The 12,822-nt window shown below is 36.2% G+C and overlaps 1 pseudogene; it reads left to right on the top strand.

Annotated features, from left to right (window-relative positions):
- The first annotated feature begins 829 nt into the window (after positions 1 to 829).
- On the top strand, positions 830 to 11,018 carry LOC133697315 (mediator of RNA polymerase II transcription subunit 33A-like; annotated as a pseudogene).
- Positions 11,019 to 12,822: the final 1,804 nt, after the last annotated feature.

The following is a 12,822-nucleotide window of genomic DNA, read 5'->3' as shown; positions in this document are numbered from 1 at the left end:
TTGGAAACTGAAAGGACCCAATGTTTATAATTTGAAAAGTCTAGGAATGAACATTTCACCCAAACTTTGTCAGAGGCATCCATTCTCTTTGTGTTTTTCACTTTTTGATCCAATGTTTATGATTTGAAAAGTCTAGGATTAGCATATTATCCAATGACCCAATTTGAGTTTGCTCTCTTGGTTCTTAAAGTTTATCATTCATTAGTGCATTAGGCAATTGTTCAATGCTGCACCATGTAGGGGTTGGACTTGGCATCTGCTTCTGTGATCTTTCACCTATGACCTGACCAAGAAAAGAAGATTGGGACAACTTTCTGAATTCCTCAAAAAAAAATTGAGCTACATAATATTTGATGGAGGATCCAAAAAATCTAGTAGGATAGGTACAGTGATAAATCCTTGCCAGTTTCCCTGGTTCAACAATGCAGCCCCAACATATCCTTGGAAACCCCAGCCAATGTTGTCCTCTGGTCGTCTCTCTCTAAAATTTTCTTGAAAAGATTTCTTTCAACGTATTTCTAAACAGGCCTTAAACGACGATGGTTGATCTAAGTGAACTGACCTCAATACCTGCAGAGGGGGGGAATTTTTCCTTGTTTTTTATGTTGGACCATTCAAATGATGTTTCTTTTCATCACACACACTTGTAAACTTTGCAATGCTTGTTCTTATTGATGGGCATCTTTTATTTTTCCAACATTCTTTTATGTATGTGATGGTTGGCTAAGATCTCTTTGTTACTTGTATATAACATTCAGTGCTTGCTCATTCAACGTATTGTTGAGGTTTCCTAATTGTAAGTCTTGTGTTGTTACGTTCAGCTGCAAACATGAGACATCTTATTGTTAAGGCTTGCATCGCGAGAAATCTAATGGACACATCAGTGTATTTCTGGCCTGGGTATGTCAATGGATGCATCAACCAAATACCTCACAGTGTGCCAGCCCAGGTGCCTGGTTGGTCATCATTCATGAAGGGGGCCCAACTTTCGCCAGTGATGGTTAATGCTCTGGTTTCAAGTCCTGCTTCAAGAACACTCACACTTCATGTTGAAGTCAGTGCTGTTAATTTATCCAGATTATATTTCTATTGTTCGAACTTTATCTATACAAAGCCAAGGATGAAATCTGTAAATTAATTTTCCTTATCCGTTAACTTCTTAGATTTTGTCCTGGTCTTCAGTACTTCCTTTTCTTTGCTGAAGCCAGGTATGTCAGATGCTCTTTTTTGTAAATTAACCAAGGGATTTATGGAAGCTTAGCAGAGCTCGAGAACACATTTGAATTTGCAGTCAAGGGATCAGATGATGAGAAGATATCTGCTGCTACAGCTCTTTGTGGGGCTTCTCTTCTTCGGGGTTGGAATATACAGGTAAGCTGATACTTGGTAATTGTTGGAAAGATTATTTCAAGTGAACTGCTTTTAGTCGCCCTCTCCAAAAATCATTCTAAAAATGCCAACGTCTTAATTTTGACGTAGGATCACACTGCTCATTTCATTACTAGATTATTGTCTCATCCGGTTCCTGCATGCAGAGTATTCTAGGAGTGACAGCCATTTGATATGTTATGCTCCAATCCTGAATGTACTTATCTTGGGAATAGCAACCGTGGAATGTGCTCAGAGTTTTTCACTACATGGCTTGGTGAGCGAGTTGGCCTCTTACTGATGCTTAATCTTCCGCTATTTTGATAAGAAATGATGTTATTGTTGGTTTGATTAGGTTTTGATGACACTTTGTGCTTGGTTAATTTTGTGCAATTCGTTATTGTACTTCAGTTGTCTTGAAGGTGGTTTCAAAGATATGAAACAATAGCTTGAGCACAAGTGAGCAATGTGACTGAAGTTGAAGATTCTTGGGCGTAGGAAAGCTTTAGAGTTTGCTCACTTAAACTAGGACATGAACATGATAACTTGCAATTTGACAAGATTTTTTCCTGGGAATAAACAATCAAGACTCCTGTTGGTGGTCCATTGTATTGAACTAAGGCTTTCTTTTGATATTTGAGTTGAGCTACTTTTCCGCTCCTGAATGGAGCATATTCTGAAAATTGGAGAACAGGAACAGGGTAGTTGCAAAGGGATGAGATCATTTCACAAAGCTAGAATTGGTATAACAACTCATACCATCAGGATATAGCATGCTTATGAATTTTATTGTACTTGGAATTTCCATTGAACTCATATTTATCAAGAGAAAAGGGATTTGTTTTTCTTAAAATAAACAACAATTTTTTCTTGTTTTGATTCTTTAATTGGTATTCACTTTAAGGGGTGCATTTCAATATTGATTGGAGCATATCACCATTACATAGGTGAGGCTACTCTACTTGTGTATACCATTACATATAGGTCAGGTTACTTGGTTATACACGAAAACTAGTTAGACAAGAAAACCATGAGTAATGACTAGAGTGATCTTAGAAAGCTATACATGGTAAGCTAAATCTTCTTTTCTAATTATGAGAGGATATACAGTCTGTAATATTAACTAGACATAGTCTATATGATCAATTTGTCTGAAAGAAAATTATGTCATTATCACGTGAGAGCCCTAGTAAAGATATCTGCCACTTAAAGATTGCTAGATACATAAGGAAGAGAGATGGTCTGAGCTTCAAATGCCTCATGGATGAAATGACAATCAACCTCGATGTGTTTAGTGCTTTCATGGAAGATGGAATTGGCTGAAATGTGAATGACACTAGTATTATCTACATGTAGAGAGGTAGGGCCACTTGGAGAAAAACCAAGTTCAGCCAACAGCCCTTGGAGCCAATGTATCTCAGCACAAGCTTGGGACATGACCCTATATTTAGATTCAATAGAAGACTTAGAAACACAATCTTGTTTCTTGCTTTTTAAAGAAATAAGAGTCGGGCCAAGAAACATACACCAACCCGAAGTAGAACGTCGAGTGTCACTATAAGACATAATCAACATGACTATATGCTACCAGATCTAGTGAGGTACTAATAGGATAGAAAGGTCCTCACAAAGCCGTATCGTGAACATAGTGAAAAATCCTATAGTGACTAAGCTTCCAACCAACATTCGATAGGCTACAGGGTCTGATAACAAGTCACCCTCTTGCATAGCTTGAGATTTAGTTCCATAGGAGTATTAAGAGGAGTGTCTTAGAGACCAGCAGTAGCCACCAAATCCTGAGCATACTTGTGTTACGATAAAAAAATACCATGTGAACTAGCAGTAATTTCCAGACCAAGAAAATATGTAAGAGATCCTAGATCCTTCATGTGGAAAAAGTCATGTAGATATTGTTTTAATTGTGAGATCAGAACCAAATCAGTACCCGTGATGATTATGTCATCAACATACACCAAAAGAATGTCAATCCTAATCTTAGTTTTGTGAAGAAACAATGATGCATCATACTTGCTTTTTAGAAAAGCAAACTTGAGTAGGGTAGAAGTAAATTTCTCATACTATGCACGAGGAGCTTATTTGAGACCGTACAAGGAGCGATGCAACTTACAAACTATAGAAGTAGGTGTGGAAAGTAAACCTGCAGGAATAAACATCTTCCTTGAGATCCTCATGAAGAAAGGCGTTCTTCACATCCATTTGGTGTAAAACCCAATTTTGAGAAGCTGCAATAGCCAACATTGTGCAAATGGTGGTCATTTTAGCCAGCAAAGGTTTCCTCGTAATTAACTCCATATTTTTGATTATTTCTGAAAGCCACTAAGCGAGCTTTATACCTATCCAAGCTACCATCAGCCTTAACCTTAATCGAATAAACCCACTTACATCCAAGTGGAGTCACACCTACAGGACAATCCACCACATCCCAAGTCTTATTAGCCTCAAGAGCATATATTTCCTCCCTCATAGCCTGCTGCCAACATTGCTCTTTAACTGCCTGTGAATAACCAGTAGGAATAGCAATAAAAGATAGAGTGGATGACAATGCAGAAGTATTAGTACCTGTCATCTGTGACGAGAATCCATAACGGTCGGGAGGACTAGATACTTTAGAGTAGACACGTCAGGCCGAACATCACGAATAAAACCAGTTAACCAAAAATGCATGGTTCAACTTGAAATAAGGAATGAGAAGGAAACAAAATAGAATGAGGAGTATCACCAGCCAAAACAGATGAGGGCATACGATTAATTAAAAAATAAGCAGTCGAAACTGCATCTGCCCAAAACTGTTTAGGGACATTCATTTGAAAAAGGAGGGCTCTAGCAACTTCTAGTAAATGTCTATTTTTACGTTCTGCAACACTATTTTGAGGTGGGGTGTCAACACTTGAAGAATTCCATTTTGTGACATATAGGAATTAAAAGGCTTAGAAAAATACTCTTTTGCATTATCACTTCGTAAAATGGCCACAGAAACATTAAATTGAGTTTTTATTTAAGCACAAAAGGCACTAAATATAAAGAGTAATTCTGACCTGTTTCTCATTAAATATAACCCAGTGACACGAGAATAGTCATCAATAAAAGTGACAAAATATCAAAATCCAGACTTAGAAAGTACTGGACAAGGACCCCAAACATCAGAATGTATTAACTCAAAGGGGGACGCAACCCGTTTATTAACTCTTGGTACATATAAAGAGCGATGATGTTTGGCAAATTGACAAGACTCACAATTTAAATGAGATAACTTTTGGAAATGAGGAAACAATTTTAAAAAAATGGGTAAAGAAGGATGCCCTAACCGATAGTGAAGTTCGAGAGGTGTAACAGTACTGGAACAAGCAACAATTTTTGGCACTTTTGGATTTGGCATTTTTGGGATAGTAGTTTCAAACACATAAAGACCACCAGATTCACATCCTCTACCAATAATCTTCCTCGTCATAAGATCCTGAAATAAACAAAGGTCAGAGAAAAATAAGACACAACAATTGAGAGCCTTAATGATTTGACTAATAGAGAGTAAATTGAAGGAAAAGTTGGCAAACACAAGACATAAGATAATGAAAGAGATGATGTAGGAGAGATTGTTCCAGAACCAATAACAGAAGTGGCTGACCTATCAGCCAAAGTAACACTAGGAAGATTTTGAAGATTTTTTTGTAAGGTTTAAAAGGGGAAAGAATACCTTTATCACCTATCATATGGTCTGTAATACCTGAATCAATGACCCATTTGCTAGAGGATGACATAAGACATGTAGTGAGTTTACCTGACTCATCAATTGTAGAAGGATTGGACTTTAGTGAGGCTTGGTATTGAGTGAAGTGAGCAAATTCATCAGTAGAGACAAGCACAGACATATCATTAGATAAAGACATTGTAGATACATGGTTGATTCCTTGAGTTACAATATTAGCAATTTGGGCTTGCTGTTAAGGTTTACCATGAAGCTTCCAACAAGTATGTCTTGTATGACCAGGTTCATCACAGTAATAACAAACTGGTTTGTTATGACTAGTATTTCTACCTAAGCCTCCACCACTCCAACTACCTTGAAAACCAGTATTCTTACGATTGCCTCGACTATCTCGACTTCCTCGACCAGCTTCATTTGAAGTTCCACGACTCACAAGGGCACTAGTGATAATAGGGGCAAATCGAGATCCATCTAAACGCAAGATTCTTGTAAAGGTGTCACAAAGAGTGGTTATCTCTGGACTAGAAAGAATCTGTGTTCGAGCAGTATCAAATTCTGGTGGCAGACCTGCAAGGAAACTCATAACAGCCATCTGTTTATGTTGAGACTGTTGAGTTTTCATATCAGTACTAAAAGGAAGAAGAGAATGCAGCTCCTTGTATAACCGTTTAAAATCCATAAAATATTCAATGAGAGACATGTCTTGCTTCTCTAGGCGATAAAACTCCTTACACACATCATATATACGAGAGATATTTCCTTTGCCAGAATATAAGAAAGCCAAATAATACAGGAGATCTTTAACAAATTTACAGTGATTAACTAGACCAATCACTTCAGTATTAATAGAATTTCGAATCTGCAGGAAAATTCTGGCATCATCTCTCAACCATGCCTTCTTTGTTGCAGCATCAGATGGTGGATCATCAACAAGGTGATCATCTTTATCAATACTACGAAGATACACTTGCACTGTTTTGCTCCAATTCAAATAATTGGTATTATTCAGTTTGTGCTATGTGATTTTTGTTGTCATAGGGACAACATCAAAAATCACAGTTTGCACTTATGTGTTCCTACCCTCCGCCATTACATACTGCACTCACAACAGGACAACCAACAGTTGAGAAAAAAAATTGTGACTCAGTTGGGCCACGCTAAAAGAAAAGAGAATCCTATGGCTCTGATACCATGTAGAATTGTTGAGTATGAAAATGATATTTCTCTTATTCTTGATGCATGAGTATAGTATGTATATATACAGGTCTAAGATTAATCTAAATCCCTAGAATCAAGCTATAATTGAATGCATATAAATCAACCCTGTAACTGACAGCCCTATAGTTGACTTACTCTATTTAGAACAATAATCAATCCTATAATTGATTTACTATATTTACAACAGCATGAGAAATAATAGGACTAATACCCTAGACATCATTATGAATGATCTTAAAACTGTGAGTGGCTTTACCTCCTTAAGAAGGAAAGGGTAAAGTTTTACTTTTGCCAAGTTTGCAAGTTGCACAATCAGGAAGTATAGAAGAAGAAGAATGCTCTTTATTATTCAATAGACTTGATTTCAACAAACAAGATAGGACTCTAGAATAAAGATGACCAAGGCATTTATGCTAGACTTCATTAGACACTCTAGATTTGTGACAAAGTAAAGACATTATAGAGGAGAAAGGTAAGCTTCATGGAATAGGTAGTTCGTCCATGCTTAGGCCCCTTCGTTATCAACTGTCATGTCATCTGATTCTGCACAACACAACTACTATGAGTAAAGTGTATATCATAATTTTGATCCACAATCTGGCCAACAAAAGCTAAATTCATAGAAAGTATAGGTGAGACAAAAACATTTCTAAAGGAGGAAGAGATATCACCAACTAGCAACTGCCACAATGGGTAGAGCACTACCATTTGCTATTTGAATATTTGAAGAGCCACCATATTTTCTGACATTACTTAGACTATGGAGAGAATTGGTCATATGATTAGATGCACCCAAATCTAAAATCCAAGAGGGATATGAAGAATCAGTACCTTAAAGACCTAATGCTGAAAATGCACTCACAATCATTTCTTGCACCATTTCTCGAGTTAGAAAATGTGTTGTAGGCTGTGAAACAATAACATAATTTTCTGCAATACTAGCAGACATAGCTGGCTATAAGTTTGTAGTACCAGCAGACATGGCTGGCTGTAAGTTACTAGTGACAACAACTTGATAGGCCTTGTTGGAGCATGTAGGTTGAATAGGACAATCTTTAATAATATGCCTATGTTGCTTGCAATAATTTTAGAAATTTTTAGGATAGTGAGGGGCAATATGACCATATTTCTTGCAATTATAGCACTGTGTAATGCTCATATCACGACCCTTCCCCTTGCCATAGGCAGCATAGGCAACTAAGATAGTGTAAGAAGCAATACGTGACGGTTCCATAATGTTTTAAGTACTAATACGTTACGCAAGAGTTCTCCAAAGCATGCCTCCAAAGTCAGAACTAGATCTCTATTTACTAGAGAGGCACAATTAGCTTCAAAATCAGACCTCAATTTCATTAGAAATTGATCTCTTTGGCTGGCTTTGTGTACATGTTGTACTGTTGCCAATCTTGCCTCCAAACCTTCTATAGAGACTGTGGCTTCAACAATATCAGAATAGTCATTCCACAAAATCAGAAAACCAAAGTAGTAGTCTTGCACTGAAAGATCCTCGATCTTGAGTATAGTTAGCAATGACTAACTCAAGTTGGAAGCGTCTGACGTTGTTGTCTTGCTTATAGACTTGCTTTAAATAATTCCACATAGTTTGAGTTGACCTATGAGGACGCATAGAAAGAATTAGATGTGACTCCATAGAACCAAGAATCCAAGACATGATTTGATTATCTTTGACAAGCTGCCTTCTTGGCCACAGAATCTTCTGCAATCAATCCCTTTTTGTTGCTACAATTTATATATCCCCACAACTCCTTATATTTGAGAAAGGTCTCCAATTGAAACTCCCAAGCAATATAATTTTTGCTAGTAAATCTGACACAAACATTATCTGACTTTTCCATAAGTACTAAGGCTATGATTGAGAAAGACAAAAATTGACTGAGGGTTCTTAGAAAACTATGACTGAGGGCTCAGATACCATGATAGAATTCAAAAATCAAAATTCTCGATGATTCTATTTTCCAGCAGATCACTATTACATATAGGTCAGGCTACTTGATTATACATGAAAACTAGTTATACAAGGAAATCATGAGTAATGACTAGAGTGATCTTAGGAAGCTATACATTGTAAGCTAAATCTCCTTTCCTAATTATGAGACCATATACAGCCTGTAATATTAACCAAACATAGCTTATATGGTAAGCTATTTATGGCTTTCTATTGACAATTTCATCCACAAGCTAACTCCTTTCTGCCCTCAATATATATATATTTTTTTTATGCTTTTAGTGCCAGGTTCCACAACTTGCATGCTCATTGATGTCCATCTGTGAGGTTTTCGGTTCATGCATGCCTGATGTCTCCTGGACTCTGCCCATGCTGTGTTTTTTAATGCATTTGCTCTTCTTTTGAAGCTATGGCGATTTAATCATCCTCCTCTTGAACATGGAGTGGGAGATGTACCCACAGTTGGATCCCAGCTAACTCCTGAATACCTCTTATCAGTACGAAACTTTGCACCTAGTCTCTTCTGGAAACGTCCACAAGGATCAGAACAAGAGGAGACTCTCAGCAGTGGCTACTTCATTGACAATCTGTACAACCCATATTTTTGGACTCATTTCCCAAATTGAAAGTCTGGTATCGACAACATAAAAAATGTCTAGCTGCAACTCTCTCTAGTCTTGTTCACGGAACTCCTGTTCATCAGATTGTCAATATGCTTCTTAACATGATGTTCACAAAGATTAGTAGAGAAAGCCAATCATTAACTAGTGTTACTTCTGGAAGCAGTAGTTCATCTGGACCTGGAAATGATGATTCTGCCCCGAGACCTAAATTACCAGCCTGGGGTATCTTGGAAGCTGTTCCTTTTGTAGTTGATGCTGCATTGACTGCCTGTGCTCATGGAAGACTTTCTCCCCGTGAACTGGCTACAGGTTGGTAAATGACTGTCTGATTTCATTTGTATAGGCAGGGGCATAAAGGGAACCTGAAAATTTGTAGAGTTGATGTTCCAAAATCTTATACTTGAGAAACTGGAGGTTGCTGGCAACACTAACGTATATTGCCCTAGATTTTCTCAATTGACACCTATTTATGTGAGCTGCTAACAAAAGCAACCAAAAACAGTAGAGTTATTTGATAGCGTTTGTTGAGAGATGACCCATTTATGATAAAAGTAAGTTATTTTCTATTGTAGCCTTGGCCAATTGCCTGCTGTTTTAACTTTAAATTTTTTGAATTCTCAGGCCTTAAAGATTTGGCTGATTTTCGCCCTGCATCTTTGGCGACCATTGTGAGCTACAAGTAAGTCGTGGAGTGTGGAAAGCAGTCTTTATGAATGGTACAGATTGGCCCAGTCCTGCAGCAAATTTGTCCAATGTTGGGGAAAAGATTAAGAAAATATTAGCTGCTACTGGTGTTGATGTCCCAAGCCTTGCTGCAGGTTTGTTCTTGCTATTATTTCCGAATGCATGTTTTGCAAAAATAACATCAGGGAGCTGCCTTGCTAGGCAAGAAAAGAAAGGGCGAGGGGAGGAAAAGCATTTTAACCTACCACACAATGTGTTTGGCGTGAACAGATAATTCGAAGTAGTGGCTTCCAAAGCATTATGCCACACCTCATAATTAATATTACTTGCTCAACTATCCTATTTCTTTGCTCTACATGTGCTAAGTGCACATTTATTTGCATTATCAATCTAAATTCAAATAACCCAATATTAAAAAAACTATTAAGAACTTTTCCATATCTAAGTTTTAATTGTAAGCAAATAAGAATTTTTAAACCAATTCCGAACAGATTGCTAGCTTTTAATTCCGAAACAGCTTCAATCATTTTAATTTGACTCGTTAAAGCTTTTTACAGTTGTTTCGCTCTGATTATTGGACCATCTGAATCTTCTTGTAGATTAAGTTTAGCTTTACGAGATGAATTATAATCTCCATGATGCACATCAATAACGGAAGACATTATTTCACTCATGATGCTTTCTGTAAGAGAAATATCATACACTGGGCTCCCTAGAGAGGTTAGAGAAGTTGAAGAGATCAAAAAATGGACTGAGATGTGGACAGTTTTCACTCACTGCAGCAATGACTCGAGTGAAACTTGCAGCTTCACTTGGGGCTTCTTAAATATGGTTATCTGGTGGTTTAGGTTTGGTTCAGGCATTATTTAAAGAAACATTGCCGTCTTGGTTTATAGCTGTTCACTGGTCCGAGCAGGAAGAAGGTTCCAAGGGGATGGTCGCCATGCTTGGGGGTATGCACTGGCATTTTTTTCAGTACTTTGCGGGGCACTGGCTTGGGGAGTTGACTCATCATCGTCATCATCAAAACAGCGTCCAAAAGGTGTGCACATGGAATTTCTAGCGAGTGCACTTGATGGGAAAATTTCACTTGGTTGTGATTGGGCCACTTGGCGGGCGTATGTGTTTGGTTGTGAGCCTAATGGTAGGTTGCGCACCTTCTTGGGTGCAAGAGGTGGATGCTGATGTTTTGAAGAGACTAAGTAAAGAATTGAGGCAATGGAATGAGAAGGAGCTTGCCTCGGCTTTGCTGGAATTTGGCGGGGTGGAGACTATGGGTGCGCGCAGCTGTCGAACTGATAATCGAAGATCAGTGATTTCCAGTTTCACCAATGCCATTTTCTAATTTTACAGGTTAGCCAGTTTTCTAACATCTAGTTGCTCCAAATTTTGTTCAAGTGTAAGCTTTCACACATTCCAGAAACAGAAAAGGAAATCTTGTACAAATTAAAGGATTGTTTCATGTAATATATATATTGGGTCCTGCACCACCGACTGTTGACGAGCATCCTTAGTTAAGTGTCCAAGCTTTGTTCACAAGGACTCTGGTTTTGCCAATGGATTTGAACTTTCTAGTTTGATGAGGCAGATTAACGCGAGCTAAATTGGTGGGAAAAATACTGTAAACATTACACTGTTTATTGGAACAAGTAAACAGTGTAATGATGTCTCTTTCTCTCAAAAAAAAAAAACAAAAAAATTATAAGTAGTTATTCATGATAAAGTATTTTTATATGATGTATTAGTTATTTTTAAATTCATCATAAACGATTATATCTTTGTCCGTTTTATAAGCATAATGGAAAGATCTAAATATCTTTAAATGTAAAAATTCATTATGGCATCAATGAACAATTTGGTACTTTCAAATTGAATTTTTTGTTATTATTACTATTACTATTACTATTATTATTATTATTATGGAAGATGAAAGATAATTTTATATTATCAAATATAAAAATAAAATAAAAATTAAAAGCATATTGAAACGACTAAAATGTCATTAGAAGTTAAAATCAAAACTAGTCTTAATTAAAGGGTATTTTTATCTTTTCTCAAAGACTATTTTTTAATATTAACATGTTACATCATGAGCAATATGGTATCTGACTATCTGTCTAAATATATATAAAAAAGATGGGGCGCGTGTACAATATCAGGAGACGCCAACGCCTTTCCAGCGGTGTGTTCGGCGCCTCTTAACATCAAAAAATGTCTTTCTATTATGTCTTTGGAAGCTTTGTCGTGTCTTTTTTTTTAGTGTGGTGCGTGTTATTGATGGTGGTCTAATTTGTTGCTGGTGAGTTTTTTTCACCCTTCTTTTCTCTCTTATTCCTAGGAAATTGCAGTTTAGCCTTTTATTGTTTGTATTTCAACTTCAGTTTTTATTATTTTGATTTTTAATTTTTGGTCCTGTTTTTTTACATAAGTTTTATTTGTTTTCAATTTCACAATTCAATCCTAATTTACCAAATATTGTATTTTCTAATTTGATCCTTATTCTTTGAATTTTTAATTTTGTTTCTTGATCTTTTTGTAAAAGTTTTATTGATTTTCAATTTCACTTTTTAATTTAAATTAATTGTATTATATTTTTTAATTTAGCATTCATTGTTTTGATTTCTAATTCTTTCTTGGTTTTTTTATAAATGTTATTATTCTTTTTAATTTAACCATTCAATCAAAACATTGTTTTTATTTCTTATATTAATTTTGATCCTTATTTTTTTGTTAATTTGGATAAATTGATTTTCTTTTAATTTCATCCTTTGTATAATTAAACAAATTTTGTTATTCAATTTTGATCATCATTCTTTGAATGACTATTTTTTTAGTCCTTTTGTATAATTGAATTTTTTTTCAATTTTATCTTTTAATATTTGATTGATTAAGAATTGGACTTCATGATTTTTCAGATTAGATGCTTTGAGTCTAATGACCTGGGTCATAAGTTTGAAAAGTTAAAACAATATTCTTTTTTATAAAGGGCTTTATAAACCTCTTGAATTTTTTATCAGGTTATTCTAATATTTTGATTTGGGCTGTGAGTTTGGCTGATATCTCATGTTGGCTCGACCTTGATTATTGTGGTTACAAGTTTGTCATGCTAACTCGAGTTGACCAAGACTATTTTTTATGTTCTTTTTACCCCTTCTCGGCACCTGAATATCATTATTTTGCGCATAATATTAAAAAAACAAAACAAAACAGTTCGACCTTACAGCAAAGTGCAGATATTA

Source organism: Populus nigra, chromosome 6 (genome assembly GCF_951802175.1).
Source record: "Populus nigra chromosome 6, ddPopNigr1.1, whole genome shotgun sequence".
NCBI lineage: Eukaryota > Viridiplantae > Streptophyta > Magnoliopsida > Malpighiales > Salicaceae > Populus > Populus nigra.
This window is presented reverse-complemented; position numbering and strand designations above follow the sequence as displayed.